The sequence below is a fragment of the Camellia sinensis genome, chromosome 11 (assembly GCF_055761805.1).
Source record: "Camellia sinensis isolate YWXY chromosome 11, ASM5576180v1, whole genome shotgun sequence".
Classification (NCBI taxonomy): Eukaryota; Viridiplantae; Streptophyta; class Magnoliopsida; order Ericales; family Theaceae; genus Camellia; species Camellia sinensis.
In genome coordinates, this window is record NC_138971.1 from 30,340,462 (window position 1) to 30,352,992 (window position 12,531).

General features: G+C 31.5%; 1 long non-coding RNA gene across 4 annotated transcripts; it reads right to left on the reverse strand.

Annotated features, from left to right (window-relative positions):
• Positions 1-306: 306 nt before the first annotated feature.
• LOC145801892 (uncharacterized) lies at positions 307-8,387 on the reverse strand. Of its 4 annotated transcripts, XR_014343689.1 has the most exons (6): positions 8,123-8,335; positions 7,681-7,743; positions 6,556-6,758; positions 3,996-4,094; positions 1,049-1,124; positions 307-618 (listed from the first exon to the last, which is right to left on the reverse strand). It is a non-coding gene; the product is annotated as an uncharacterized LOC145801892 (long non-coding RNA). The 4 variants fall into 4 exon arrangements; XR_014343688.1 differs by lacking the exon at positions 6,556-6,758; XR_014343687.1 differs by lacking the exons at positions 307-618; positions 1,049-1,124; positions 6,556-6,758 and adding exons at positions 2,149-2,235; positions 8,342-8,387 and having other exon boundaries at positions 8,123-8,236.
• Positions 8,388-12,531: the final 4,144 nt, after the last annotated feature.

A 12,531-nucleotide genomic window follows, 5' to 3' on the forward strand; every position in this document is an offset into this window, starting at 1 on the left:
TCATGGCGCCAACACTACTACAAAATTAATTAAAGGTCACAGTTAACCTTCAATCTTATTTTTTCCTTTGTGATGGATGAATGCGTGATTGTTCAATTTTTCCATCACAATTTTTAACCGTGATAAAAAGCTTAAAAATTGGAGATCAAATGTTAAAAATGTGAATGATAGTAGCAATAAGATCTCAATTGTGACCATTTGTCAAGTTATAATCTCAGTTTTTTCATAAAAATTGTGATCTATTTAAGAAAAAGATATAACTTTTTTGAAAAGCTGAGATGTTTTTCTCAACACATTTTCTCACTATTCAGCAAGAAATTTTATAACCAAAATAGAGATAAGTACAATGAGCTCAAGGCACGGACCTTAATTTTATTACCAAACTAAGACAAGTTTATCACAACCCAACGTGCAATTTGAAGCATAAGGCAAAATATAGATACAAATATAGTAAAATATTCCAAAGAAAACCTACAAAAATCTGAAAAATCAAATAAACTTGAAGTGGCTCCTCCAAAATCTGGAAGCCCCTCTATGGGAAGAATCATCATCAAGGCCATCAATAAGAAATTCATCGCTATCACTTCCACAAGGCAGGGCCATGTTGACAACGCTATTCTGAAAGACGGCAAAATACAAGAGAAAACAGACAACCATTTACTAGTTCCTTCAAATGCTAAAAATGTTAAAAAACTTCTGCACTGGATCAAGGGGACTCAAGAGACATCGATAAGTCTCAAACCACAACCTAATCAGTGACTCGTGACTATTCATCAGCAACTAAACATGTAGTCAATAAGATATATTGACATAAAACTTCAAAACTTTTAAGATTTCAAAATCTTAAACATAATGCAATTTCTTAAAAGTGTGGGTTCAAGAGATGCCCAAGAAAGAACATAAAGTACAAGATCCTAGAAGATTTTAAACACAAGTAGGTGCCTTGCAAAGAAACAACCCAACCCTCTGTTTCACAAACAAACCCAATTCACAACAAAACCACAAAAACAGATCATCATCAACATAATCAATATATTCAAAAACTCACATTCAGGAAAAAGCAGCTTTGTCAACAATCCGCTTGGACAAGTTTTGTTATTCGTCGCCCTTCAGTGGTGATTTCACTGTCATGTTGGAATATATGTACAAAGAAAACAAGGCAAGAATAAGCACAAAAAGCCTTTCAACATTAACAGATTCCACTAGAACAAACTCAACACAATATGTAGTCGAAACTACACTGCACATGCGACAGAGAATCTGTGTTAGTCACACACAAACACACACACACACACACACACACACACACACTAAGAGAGCTAGTATAAAATGTGTGCTGGTGTTCATATCTGTGTGAGCATACAAATCAAGGCAATATTATTTGTCATATTGATCTTGAACATAATTCATAATTTAGATTATCTAATTCATATTGAAACTAAATTCTGATGCTTTCCTATTAAAACCAAAATACCAATACTCACGAAGTTTTATCCTAAGAGGTAGATGGTTGAACTTTTCCCTATATTCACTTTCATGACATAACCAAGGCAATTTGGAAAGCATTTTTGTTATGGAAGCACACCACAATCTCACACACAAACCAAAAAGAAAAAACACAAAGAATTACGAAAAGGAGTGTGAACAAGAAGTACTAATACCAAGAAAAGGCAGGACATTAGGTAATATGCTTCTCCTAAATATAGTAACATGTGTCAAGAAAAGGAACATTGTTTTATCCTATAGGATAGCTGACAATGCACAGACACTATAAGAGATGGAAGCATGCACATCTAGTATCTAATATATATGCCGTGTCACAATACATAAGAGAAAAAAACATACAGCAGTTCCCCATCGGCAAGTAAATCAGAAATTGTCAGCTGGTCATGCAATTGCTTATGCAGGACTTCTCCAAGCCATATTCTTGTTTGCATTTGAATGATTGGGAGAGAAAAAAAATCAGGCTTACGCAAATAAAATGAGAGAACCAATACAATTACAATCACTGGCTTCGTAAATTTGTTTCACCTCAAGCCTTGAAAAACTAAGTACTCTGAACTGGTTTCTAACAAAAATTAACATTCAAGGTCATAAAGGATGTCCATCAGGAAACAAATTTACCATTTAATATTTAAACCACTAATAAGGAAAAGTCAAGACAAGTAAGTCTTTAGCTTAGCTTTGATTGCCTCTGATAGTTTCATTGTTTCCTCATCCAAGCATTCTTGTCAGCTGTGAATTAATAAGAAGAAAATTCAATTTCTGCTTATCATACTCATTGACAAGCTAGTGGGTACCCACACCAAAGTATACGTGTAACTTACATTCCTTTAATTTTTTTACATTCCAAGCCAGACATATGTCATTGAGATTAAGTTATGAAATAGTAAAATACAGTTTTGACTAACTATTCACTTCTTTGGTGTAAATTGAATTTCAATTAGCAATTTTCATGGACAAGCTAGTGGGTACCCACACCAAAGTATATGTGTAACTTACTTTCCTTTAATTTTTTTACATTCCAAGCCAGACATATGTCATTGAGATTAAGTTATGAAATAGTAAAATACAGCTTTGACTAACTCTTCACTTCTTTGGTGTAAATTGAATTTCAATTAGCAATTTTCATGGACAATATGAATTACATGATCTTTTGCTTCCAAGCCTTTACTCCAGCTGAAAGCATAAGAGGTAGAATTTATCATAGATGTTTTCAGTGTCAAGTACAAAATAGATGCAATAGGCCCATCGGAGACAAATATAATTTCAGAATATCAAGAGACAGCAAGAAGGGCAACCCGCTCTGTGGACCAAATTGACTACCTTAAGTCACTGAGGTCCCACAGGGAACAAGAGTAGAGCAGAGATGTCACTGTAAAGACTCAAATAAATAAATAACTCACCTGATCCTATTATTAAAATAAAAAATAAAAATTCAGTAGGCTGTCGGTCCAAAAAAAAAAAAACACAAAAATTAGGTGCCTAGTTGTCATATATGTATATCTACATCTTAAAACAAGTAACCAATGTTGGCGACAAATGGGGATCATAGTTAATCAATCAACACATTCTCTCGCTATTATCCTTAAGAGAGTAATCACCAAATAATTCTATTTTCTCATTTCACAAGTTCAAAACCAAAGAGGGGCACAAGTTCACCAAATCAATAGATCATAATTAACCAATCAATAAATTCTCACTCCTATCCTTAAAAGATTATCACCCAATAATCCCTTTTTTTGTTTATTGATAGGTAATTTCTATCAAATAAGGTCTTTCATATACCACACAAAAAATCATTCTCTACAACTTCCATGGTAAACTGAAAGATTTTTTTTATTGACTATTATCATAGTAACATTTTAAATGAAAGTGAGAATTTGAATAATAATTAATTGAAACACGATGTGTAATGTCTCTCAAATTAAGCAAGTAATGGGCAATGGATGTGATAAGTCCACGGAGGGGCATGTGCATAAGGTGACAACCTTACATTTTCTTTATTCATAAGGTGGCAACTTTGCATTCTCTTCAGTGTTATGGGAAGTTCAGATTTATCATTAAGGCAATAGAAACCTTGATTTCAGATGTGGATGCCATTTCAACATATGACATGGACTGCAAAAGCCTAACAAACGATGGAATTCCCAAACTCCAACTCATTTAGCTATGCTATAAACAACAATGAAATTAACATTACTCTAGGAGCAGATTCAAACTGAAAAACAAGAAGAAGAAACAAAGGCAGAGAAGAAACAGAGAAAGAAGAATGAGAGAGAGAGAGAGAGAGAGAGAGAGAGAGAGAGAGAGAGAGAGAAATTTCCAAACTCCAACTCATTTAGCTATGCTATAAACAACAATGAAATTAACTTTACTCTAGGAGCAGATTCAAACCAAAAAACAAGAAGATGAAACAATGGCAGAGAAGAAATAGAGAAAGAAGAGAGAGAGAGAGAGAGAGAGAGAGAGAGAGAGAGAGAGAGAGAAAGTACCTTGAATGGAGTAATAACAACATTATTCATCCTAATCTTGGATTGATCACGAGTGTCATCAACAAGTGCAATGCAGATCATATCTTTTCTTTTCTTGCCCTAAACAACAAAGGGTAAATCATAAGATGTGTTGTTAGAACCCACAAAAAAAGTCCATGAACCATTAGACACCCAGAATAAAAAAGCAATGAAAACTCACACATACATTTGAGTGCAAACACACAACAAAAGTAATTAACAATTGCCGAAACCAAATACTTAAATTCAATATATTTTTTGTTTTATAAAATGAATCTATTTTCTTTCTCATGGATTAAAACCATATATATGGACCGTTAAACTTGATATCAGTTTCAATGCTGTACTGGGAAATTAGTTATGGTAGACTTCTTGCATGACCATTGATAAGCATGAAAGAAAATCAAAAGCATGCCCAAATAAAATAGATAAACTGCAATCGATAGCACAAATCCCCACTCAGTGAGGGATTAGCCTTAGAATCATAGATCACAACTTGGGGTACAAAATAATATAGAACTTTAACTTGCCTAGTGATATATCTCTGCCCAAAAAAAGGGGGCAAGAAGCGTGTAAGTTGAGAAAAAGAGAAGTCCAGGCAGATCCAATAGTACCAAAATTGGTACCTGGTCCAAGACACAATCAGCCAATGTCAGCAAAAAGTGTTTTAGAAAAGGTAAAAAGGTTTTAAAAAGTTCTGAAAACAATGAAAAGTGTTTCGAAAAAAGTGAAAAATGCCTTGTTTTTTTCACTTCTTTTTTTTTTTTTTTGGTCTATTTCTTGCCTTAGATTAGATGCACTTGTTAGCAAGAAGGTATGTATGTGTAAATCCAAAACATGTAGTACACACAGAAGGTATGTATGTCTAAATCCAAAATAAACAAATTTTGTACAACAAAAAAACTACCTTGGGATTCAAACAAAACACTTGCTTGTGAAACAAAAATTCATAAAGGAAAACTAAGAAATAGAAACTGCCTTTATGCAAAAAGCAGAACACATTAGGTGAATAACAAGTGAAGCAAGTCCAAATAAACTTTTTGGATACTTAGACAATTCTCCAGATTTGTGCTTCACGGCATGTGAATAACTAGTGAACAAGTCCTTAAATATACCACAACGAACATATATTAACGCAATTGAAGCCAATTTAACTAAGAATCATTCCACCATTTTCTTTCTTCCTTTCTTTTTTTTTTTGTGAAAATGTTTAAGTTCCAGCACCCTAAAATCTCCACTTCACCTGTTCTTCTTGATTTCCAAGCCATTACGTAATTTTTTGCATTGGAAAGACTACTAGTAATAGACTAATATAGTGCAGAAATAATTATTTGAAAGTGAAGAAACTCCAAAAGAAACCATCACTTTGCTCAAGAATCCAGCATTCGAAAAACTCTAATTCAACGAACATAACAGTTCAATTAATCCAATTAAAATTATAGTAGCTTGTAACACTGATTAATAATGTTTGCTATCATCAATTCAAAAAGTTCAAATAAAACCTTCCTTGCTTCAAAACTTTAATCTCCTAACCCCTTGAATGTTAAACAGTCACTCAATAAGACTAACTATCAATATGTCATTAGTTCCTTTTAACCGAACACAGGCCATGGGAATTTACAGTTTATGCAAGCTTTGTTAAGTGATGGGGTAACTCTCCACTAAGCTGATTGTCTTCCAAATGTCTAATAATGAAAGAGAACACAACATGAAATTCAATAAGGCCTCTCACCAAGTATATCCATTTATTAGTAATATGAGAAGGCTAGTGTGAAAATTGAATTGAAACAATACATAAATATACATACACACATCTCTCTCTATAAATGGAATTTTGTCTTCCTAAGCTTCAAGCTAAATTAGTATCAACGTACTTCTAACAGTTGTTATAAAAAAAAATAAATAATAGATGCCTCTCTCACTGATTCAAAAGAAAGTCTCCACCTCACTTGGTCACTGAACCTTCTCATTCTTCTCTCCATTGCACCCTCCCTCTCTCATACAATCTCTTTTCTTTCTCACTCCTCTTTGACTTTCTCACTATTCTCTCAGGCTTTGTCTCTCCCCCTCTATCACCTCTCTAACTCTTGCTCTCTTCTCTCTGTCTCCCCCTCTCCCTACCCTAGATGAGTTATATGAATTTAGATGTATTGTAAGGTTGGAGTTTTTGGTATAAATTTGTTTTCATGAGAGGTGAGCAGAAAGTTAGTGAATTTATTGGGTATGATAACATTTGTTTACCTGTTATTAAAAATCTCGTGAGTCATGTAAATTTTTTTATTATATAATTTTAGAGCTCTAAAAACCTCTATCATAGACAGTAATAGCTAGTATTATATATAATAAAATTTTAATAGAATGAACTTAGGGTTTTTCCAAGTATTTGCACGAAAAAACTGTTAGCAATGGTTACTCTAGAATTGAGGAGGCTCCAAGCATGTTTTGGAAAGAACAGATGGCATTTCAGTCATTAACAAAAAAAAGTCTAAAAACTAAGAGTGGACAAAGAACAAAGAAAGGATTTTACTAGCATCTACAATACCTTTAAACTCTAAGACTTCTATTTCCTCAATATTGATTGCAAGAGTCCAGCGTGTGGAAATTTTTGTATCAATTAAAATTTGTGTAATTCTGTCATCCCTCTTTATATCACTCTCGACGTGCAGTGTGGGAATTTCTGATTTGCTCCACCCACTTCCCACGTAACGGGGAAGATAGCGAGTATGTATTTGCAAGGAGATTTGACTGATTGACAAACAAACTAGTTGAGAAATTGGAAAGGGAAAAAAAGAGTTGTGTGATGTATTCTTTCAAAATTGAAGAAGAACTAGAGTCACTGCTAGAACTGCTCTAACTACTTGATCCACTAACAGGTATGTAGGAATTGATTGAAACCTTTTGGCAAAAACTGTCCAGACCTTTACACAAACATCTTGCGTGCAAAAACCTCCTCTCATTACAAAGACAAAAAGTAGAATCAACAATCTGACTGTTGTGAGAGATACACACACAAATAAAAATAAAAATAAAATCCAAAAAATCAGTAAAATCCATGCAAAAAGCCTTAGCTAGAAAATAAACAAAATCCAAAAAATAAAATAAAATAAAATAAAATAAAATTAATGAACATTTGATGAAAGGATTGAAGATGGTTGAGTACTATCAAAAAGAGGTTAATGATTGGAGATGCACTTAGTAGCAAATAGTAAATAACAAAACCTAATCAATCTTAATTCAAGATATTAAACTGCAAATTTCATATAGATGTAAAGAAAGAAAATACAAAATGTAATCATTATAAAATAAATAGCTAACATTCATAACAGAGTATGCACAATGGCTTCGCTTTGAACTACATTTCTACAATTATAGATGCATGAGCATGAGTGTAAGTTCAGATACTCTAAAAACCTTTCATTAAGCTCACCTATCCATTTTTTCTTTCAATGCAGGATCTTTTCATATAGATTCCATGATAAATGAAAGACAAGAAACATAAAAACAAATCTTTTCATATTTGTACTAGGTGTTTAAATAATGTCATAATAAATCCTATTATGTTTCACTTCAACTATTCCGAACACTCCACAACCATCAAACCCATAGACATAGATAGAAAAAACTGAAAGAGCATCAACCACAAGACAACATGGAAAGTAAAGAGTACCTTATCTGTGCCATAATATTGAACTATGTTCTCATGCTCAAACTGACTAAGAAGAGCAATCTCCTGAACAAAACATAATAAAACAAAACACAGGTGATGAGAAGAGCAATCTCCTGACCCATTTATCAAAAAACTGCAGTAGATAAATTAGGGGAAAGCACATTGACAACATCCACTAACACAAAGCAAAGATTATGAATATATAACCATTGACCTATATATTCAACAATTTATGCATATGTTTAAAAAGGTATTGCTGCTCAGAATTCACAATAGAAAAACAAAATTATCAAGAATTGAAATATAATCTCAACAAGTTAAAATGCATATAAATATGGCTTCAATTGAAATGATCCAGGGGAAGAAGAAAGAGCGAACAAAGCCATTCTCTACTGAAAATTGTAACTAAATGAAATGAAACCAAGAAGAACAAATCGGGTACCATTGAAGAAATCGCGAAGAACAGAATTCCAAATGAAATTGAATGCATCGATCATAAGAAGAAATTGCGAAGAACAGAAATCGCGAGGGGCACATGAATGCATCGTTCCAAACCCTAGCAAATAATTAAATGAAGACGAAACGAATTCAAATCGTAAGAAGAAAACATGGGAGAGAAGAAACAGGGAGAGGCGGGGAGAGAGCGAGAGAGAGAGAGAACCTTTTGGTGTAATGGGTAGAGTCCTAATACCACCGTTAAATTTTTAAGGAGAAATGTACGTGAGATTGAGTAAAACGGTATTACCTATTGCAATTAGCTTACTAATATACTAACTTATCACTTGTGCTATACACGGAATAATTATAAATATTTATATTTATTTTAAATTTTTTTTAATACATAAATTATATTTTTTAAATTTTTTTATAAAAATAATTTAATAATTTTATCACTAATTATAGTGTAGGAGAGAAATTAAAAATGGTACTGCAGTAACTATACACAGATTGTATCTATAATTATTTGTACATGAGTATTTTAAATGCTGTTTAGGAGATTTTGACCAAATCAATAAATATAGGCATGTGGATTGAAAAAAGTTAATAAATGCTGATCAGGCGATTTTGACCAAATCAATAAATGTAGAGTTTTTTTTTTAATAAAAAATTTAGAAAATTCAAATTGAGATATTGAAGCTCCCACAGGCCTTGGGGTTAAAAACCTCTTTTTGCTTAAAAATCCCTTGAGTGTTTATGTTTATTCTAACTTCAATCATATTAAAAAATTAAATTATAAACAAAAAAGAGATAACTTCAATCATACAAATCACATTTTTTTTTAATACTATCTAACTACAATCACATTTTTCTCATAATAATAAAAAATAATTGAAAAAAAGAACCATTAAAATATTAAATAAAAAGATTATTTAGAAGTATTGAACAAACTACAATTACATTTTTCTTTTTGTGAGTGTTTATATTTATCTAACTTCAATCATATTAAAAAAATCAAATTATAAACAAAAGGAGATAACTTCAATCATACAAATGACAATTTTTTTAATACTATCTAACTACAATCATATTTTTCTCATAATAAAAAAATAATAATTGAAAAAAAAGAACCATTAAAATAGTAAAGAAAAATATTATTTAGAGCCATTGAACAAATTACAATCACATTTTTATTTTTGTGAGTTAACTTCAATCATATTAAAAAATCAAATTATAAACAAAAGGAGATAACTTCAATCATACAAATCACAATTTTTTTAACAGTCATGCTACGTAACTCGAAAACAGCTGCCCGCGAATCCCCCTAATCTAAAAACGACGTCGTTTCGACGTTTGACTTTTTTTTTTTTTTAGATCAGAAGAAGGGAGAAGAAGGGGGAGGAGGAGGAAGGAGGAGGGGGAGGGACTGGAGGGGGCCCAACAAATGGGGCTGGAGGCGGAGGCGGAGGCGGAGGCGGAGGCGGGGGGTGGGGGGTGGAGGTGGGGGGCTGACGATCGGCGGAGGCGACGAGCTACTGCTGCTGCGACGATCGGCAAGCTTTCTCCCTCTCTTCTCCTCTTCCCCTCTCTTCTCTTTCTCTCCCTCTGCGGACTCGAAGGAAAATGGAAGGAAGAAGACTCGAAAATAGAGGGAAAAAAAAAAAAAAAAGGCTAATGCCCAAAACGACGTCGTTTTGGGCATTAGGGGGATTTGGGGGGGCAATCTCTCGAGCTACCAAACATTATTCTTTTTTTAATACTATCTAATTACAATGACATTTTTCTCATAATAAAAAAATAATTGAAAAAAATAACCATTAAAATAGTAAATAAAAAAGATTATTTAGAACCATTGAACAAACTATAATCATATTTTTCTTTTTGTGAGTATTTATGTTTATCTAACTTCATTCATATTAAAAAATAAAATTATAAACAAAAGAAGATAACTTCAATTATACAAATCACAATTTTTTTAATGCTATCTAATCATCATCAATAATTAAAAAAATCAATAACAAATTAAGTCAATTGATAATTAAAAAACACAATAATTTGTTTTTCAAAAAACATAGTGAGTTAAAAAAATCAATTACAATTTTTTTTCTCAAAATACAATCTAATCATCATCAATAATTGGTACATTATGTGACCCTAATGAGTACAATCCATTTTGTTTTTCAAAAAACACAATGAGTTAAAAATCAAATCACAAATTAAGTGAATTGATAGTTAAAAAAACATAATAATTTTTTTTCAAAAAACACAGTGAGTTAAAAAAATTAATTACAATTTTTTTTTTCAAAATACAATCTAATCATTATCAATAATTGGTACTTTAAAAATCAAATTAGAAAAAAATTAAATCAAATCACAAATATTTTTATGCTATCTAACTCCGATCATATTTTTTTCATAAATAATTGTAAAGAAAAACCATTAAAATAGTAAATAAAAGATTAAATCACATTAAAAAAAAGAACCATTGAACAAATTACAATCACATCACATTTTTTTCATAATAAAATAAATAAATAAATGAAAAAAATAACCATTGACTAACTACAATCACATTAAAAAAAAAAAGAACCATTGAACTAACTACAATCACATTTTTTTCTTTGTGAGTGTTTATATTTATCTAACTTCAATCATATTAAAAATAAAATTAAAATAGTAAATAAAAAGATTAAATAAAATTAAAAAAAATTAAAAAATTAAGGTTCAGATATTGAACTCTCACAAAACTTGTGGGTTAGAGATAGATATAAATAAATAGATAGATATAAATATAAATATTTATATTTGTTTTAAAAAAATTTTAATATACAAATTATTTGTTTTGGAAAAGGTACTGCAGTAATTATGAGAGAAGTAAAAAAGTCTTGTGGGTTGACAGAAGTTAATAAATGCTGAGGTTAAATTTTTTTTTTAAAAAAATAAAAAATTAAAAAATTAGGATTGACATATTGGAGCTCCCACAAGCCTTTGGGGTTAGAAACCCCCTTTTGCTTAATATATAGTATAGATGTTATGATATTATTATAGATATCATTTATTATATAAATTATAAATATTTAAAATATTTAAAATTATGTCATATTATTTATTAGTATATTAATTGGTATATTAATTAGTGTATAAAGTATTATTCAAAAAAACTGAGAGGAATGTATTTTTATATATGGGACCGGTTTATTCGAGAACAGATTATTTTAATAATTTTATGATTTTTTTTATAAAAAGACATTAAAAATAATAAAGAGAATGATGTGATAATTTATAATATTTTTTAATTTTTGACTAAAATATTTAATCCCAAACAAGGTTAATTTCACTTTTAATAAAAACAAAGACAGAAAAGTATCAACTACAATTTCGGTTAGTTATAAACTGATTAATTATTTTGATTAGAAAAGTATGCGACCGTATGGTTGAGATGGCACCCAATCGGGATCAGTTGTGATTGGTCAAGGCATTTATTCGGTATGAGATGGATTTGCACCATAGATCGTCAATCCAACGGTTGGATCTGATCGGATGCGATCAAGGGAGATGACCATTCGATCAGGTGCATCAAGGTCTATAAATAGGCTGCAAAATCAGCCATGTTAGTGATTCCAAAAAAAAATAATCTTAAAGCATTCCTGCAATTCTCTCTCTCTCTCTCTCCCCTCTTGATTTAGAGTTTTCGATGAAGAGTTTCTTAAGCAAGTTTCTGCTTTTCTTACTGGTAATCAAATTCTGTAAACTTGATTATTTGTGTCTTGATTTTCTTGATTATAATAAGAGTATTCTGATCTACTATTGTCAGTGCAAACACCGGTAGACTTGATCCTTAGATCAGACTTCATTGTATCTTGGAGGTGAATTTATTGTAACCCTCTACACACCTTTTGATGGGTGCAAATTTTGTCTTTAGAAAAACAACTAAGTAACGCGACTTGAAGCATCAATTTTCTGTTCTACATAGACAAGATCATCGTCAAGGTTTGAAGACTCGAAGATTACCAACTTAAGAATTCAAAACGAATTGTTACAACAATCTAAAGACAATATTTCCATATGGCAATGTCTATTTAAGAAATGACTCAAGATTCATGAAGCTTGACCGATTTGATGGAGGAAATTTTGACGCTGGCAAAAAAAAATGCACTTTCTGCTCACTACTCTCAAAGTGGTCTATGTGTTGACTATCCCTTATTCGGCGAAGCAAGAAGATAAGATGGTGAAGCAAACCCGTACCAGAACCAAATGGGAGAATGACGACTATATTTGTCGAGGACGCATTTTGAATGCACTGTCAAACTCTATGTTCGATGTGTATCAACATCTGAAAATGGCAAACCAACTCTGAGACATATTGCAGTCAAAGTATCTCACCAAGGATGCCACCAGTAAGAAACTTCTTGT